The sequence below is a fragment of the Corapipo altera genome, unplaced genomic scaffold (assembly GCF_003945725.1).
Source record: "Corapipo altera isolate COAL_440 unplaced genomic scaffold, ASM394572v1 64, whole genome shotgun sequence".
NCBI lineage: Eukaryota > Metazoa > Chordata > Aves > Passeriformes > Pipridae > Corapipo > Corapipo altera.
Window position 1 is genome coordinate 11,462,735 of NW_020884893.1, and position 3,773 is coordinate 11,466,507.

General features: G+C 51.1%; 1 protein-coding gene across 3 annotated transcripts in view; it reads right to left on the minus strand.

Annotated features, from left to right (window-relative positions):
- The window catches only part of KCNS1 (potassium voltage-gated channel modifier subfamily S member 1), a 13,309-nt gene that overhangs the window by 8,260 nt on the left and 1,276 nt on the right, over positions 1-3,773 (minus strand). The window contains exons 1-2 of one of the 3 annotated variants that reach the window (XM_027646304.1): positions 2,662-2,937; positions 72-213 (exon numbers count right to left, since the gene is read on the minus strand). The gene's annotated coding sequence lies outside the window, so the exon portion shown is untranslated. Of the gene's footprint in view, positions 1-71; positions 2,938-3,773 lie in introns of those variants that run through there. The other 2 variants (XM_027646303.1, XM_027646305.1) reach the window with 2 other exon arrangements.

Genomic DNA, 3,773 nt, shown 5'->3' on the forward strand with positions numbered 1-3,773 from the left:
AAAAAAAAAAAAAAAAAAAAAAAAAAAAGGCAGTGATTTTTCCAGGTGAAACTTTTCCTTGCTTTGTTTACCTCTTAAAGTTTCTCCCTTTGCAGGTCGTTAATTCCTAAAGAAGGCAGTTTACTGCACCTCCAGCACCTCCTCCATGGGCCTCTCCTTGTTCAAACAGGTAATTAGTCACTGAAGAGAGGATTTATCCCCCAAAGAGCATCCCTGAGGAAAAATTAGATCTCATCAAATCACCGCTGCTGTGATTCTGCCAAAGTGCTTTGTAGCCCCACTACCTACGCTGCTAATTAGACCCGGTCAAAAAGTCCTCAGATGGTGCAATTCTCCCAGCAGCACAGGCAGTTTTGCCAAAATCAAAGTATTGTCAGAGAAGGTGTCAGTTTTAGGGAGAATTTCAGAGGAAGAAGTGTCAAAACAATTCAACCACCTGTTTTGTTTCCTCTTGTGTCTTCTGTCATGTAAAATATTAATATTATTTTTATAATGTTGAAACATAACAAAAGCATTATTCAGAATCATCGATGACTGAATCTGTATGTCAGTGGGGAAATAAAAACCCAAAGTTTTGATTTCTGCTGTGTTTTAGGAATTTATAAGTTTCAGGGAGCGGGGCTTTTCCGTGCAGCAGAAATTCCATTTTCTAATGAGAAGCAGTTAAAGCATCTAAGAAAGAGAAGCATTCCCACACCTTCAGATGCATTCACCTATCTTGACTAGGAGCAAAAAAAGGCAAATAAAAGGTTTGTGATCTTTCTGCATCACCTTGAAATCAGATTTTTTTCACCTTTCTTATTCATCAGAACACCTGGGGATGCACAGAGCAGCCCTGTATTCATGGGGTCCCCCTGCTCCTGGCATGGGGTGGTGGGTGTTGAGGGACACTGCTTTCCTCTCTTGGTTGAGGAATTACATTTTTCCTGCCTTGTGTCACCCATAGAATTTTTCAAACTTTTAGAGACAGGTAACGGAGTAGTGGTTAAACCCCAGAGGTTTGTTTTTAAGCAGAGCCGGGCTGTGGGTGCAGCAAATGCCAGATTTGTGTGAAATAGCCTGGCAGAGGTGTCTGCTAACTCCACTGCACCTCCCAGCCAGGGCTCCTTAAAGACACAGCTTTGCACCACAACGCCAGCGCTTCCATTACACCACGTCTGGAGGAGGCAACCGCTCGTGATAAACCTCAGAGCTTAATGGGCTCATTGTCTTGAAAGGGGAGGGAAGAAAGAGAAGGATCAACTCTTTCAATGCTTAAGAAAAAAAGCAAGGGAGAAAAAGGGACGTAAACACTCTTTTTCAGGGATAAACTGGAATTTCAGCGACAGATTAGCTTTTCCAGAGAAGACATCACACAGCCCATCTGTGGGGTGTGGATGACTAATCCAGCTTCCTTCCAGAAGGATGCTCATGCATTCAGGCTACAAACACACACAGACAGGGCCCTGGGGGTGCCTCTGTGGGATCCAGCTTGTCCCCAAACCAGCCTCAGCCTCTCTCCCCACTCTCCCTATAAAGCAACCACTCTGTGAGGTCAGGCCAAATGTCACCAAAATCAAAGGCAAGGTGTTTTTGAGGTGCAGGGCAGCCCAGGACAGCAGGACAAGCCCGGAGCAATGCTCCAGCTCAGCAGGACCATCCCCAGTGCACAGCTGCGGCTCTGGGTGAGCCCTGCCAAACCCTGGGGGCCAGGAGGGAGCTGGCTCCCACCTCTCTCCCAGCTCAAAAGGAAAAGGTGGGTGTCAGGACCCTGCAAGCCTTTGTACCCCAGGGAAATCCCTCCACTGCTCCTGTGCCAGAAGCAGAGTGAGGAGAAGGGTCACGAACCACCACAGATGCTCCTTTCTGATGTTCACTTCTGAATAGAACAAATTATTTCTGCCCACATACAGCTTTCATCTAGGAACCTAAAGCAGTAATTAATAGTTTTATAACTCTGTTGCCTACTTGTTTCACGACCAGCTAAGCTCAGCTTTAGAACAAAACTAGGGTTTGAACTGAGACGGGGCGTGATGTCCCCCCGTTGGATCACCAGAGTGTGCTCCCCACTCACATTTGCAGGGCTATCAGGTGGGAAACAGAAGCTCACATTAGGAAGGTTGGGTGATTTTTGATTTTAAAGCACAGCGGAGAGAGAATACAAATGTGTCTGTCTGGAATAAAGTGAATTTGCAAAATTTTCCTTTAGTTAACTCAAAATTTCCACGAATGGTTGGAAAAATGGAACAGATAAAGCCAGTCTCTCTCTGATAAATGTTGAAATATATTGTAAGCTATTTTGAGACAACCATCAGAATTACACAAGCCCAGTGTGAGCTGGGTGTTGGGCATTCAACTGAATATCTGTGTTGTGGAGAAGAAAAATATCTGATACATGCATTTCTGACAGTAAAAAAAATATAAAAACAGATCAAGCATATCTATAAGAAATGCTAGAAGAGTTTCCCTTGACAACATATTTTTTTTTCTCAAAGGCTTTCAAATGGAAGTTATGTATATCTATTCTACCTGTCAGAGGGGACCCAAGGGAGTGGGAAGGAAGGTGCTAATAGACATTCAAGCGAGGAGGCAGCAAGTGCAGGGAGTATTGCACACAGGGTCTTTTCCAGCCAGGTACAGTGGATTTAGATTAACAGTTCAGATAAAAACCCCTGTACTTACAGCTCAGTGAGGCTTCCCAGGAGGGAGTCGTGTGGCTCGTCTCAGAGGAACCATTTGAAATTCGTAGAGGAGGAGGAATCCTTTATCCTTTACCCTGTAGCCCAGACCTAAATGCCTTGTCAGCCCGGGCTTGTGACCCTGCACGTCCCAGGTGTGCCAGGGTGGTGGCTGTAAACCACCGAGGAGATCCTGTGCGGGATGTCCATGGGGCCGGGATGGGGCCGGGGGTCCCCTGCTGGGTACCTGAGGGGGCGCTGGGGCTGGGTGACCTCCCGGCTCCTGCAGGGTGGTGTCTCCATGCGCTGGGTCATCCAAAATTGCCCCTGCAGAGCCCCGTCCCTGTCTCTGAGCGTCCCTGCACGCATCAGCCTGGATGTTCTCAAGATCAAGCCTTATCTTGGGCGGTGAGGGGTTTGCCAGGCGGGCAGTGGGGAGGATGGAAGGGGGATTCCCACTGCTGGCTGCTCCCTGCAGGCAGAGCGTAAGCTGCTGCTGTACGATGAGAGGCCACCAAAATGCCCAGGGCTGGGGATGGAGATGACTCCAGTGAGGATGGGGACTCCCCGCTCGCCTCGGGGTGCAGGAGGGGGTGATTACCAACAGCTCGGCTGTCTGCTGCCAGCGGGCAGCCCAGCGCCGGCTGCAGATGATGCCTGCCCTGTGCCAGCCTCCGCTCCAAGGTCTCACGCAGCGGGTGCACAGCTCTCCGGAGGGAATCCCGCACCACGCTCCGTTCCGTGGGGAGGGAAAGATGCAGCTCCAGGGAGAGGAACTCCCCTACACCCGTCCGCAGAGGGACGTGGAGTGTCCCTGCGCCCCAGCAGCATCCCGGGATGTGGGTGCTGGCACGGCGGCTCCCCGCTTACCCCGGGATGTCAGTGCCTCGCTTCCCCGCTCATCCCTGCGTGCCGCTGCTCCAGCTGCCCTCTCACCCCGGCATGCCGGTGCCCCGGGTCCCCGCCGCGCCCCAGGGTGCCGATCCCTGCAATGCCCGGGGATGCTGGCACGCCGGTTCCCGGGATGCCGGTGCCCCGGTCCCTGTGTTACCGATCTCACGGTCCTCGCCGCGCCCCGGGATGCCCGTGCCGCGGGTCCCCCGCCCCGCCCTGGGG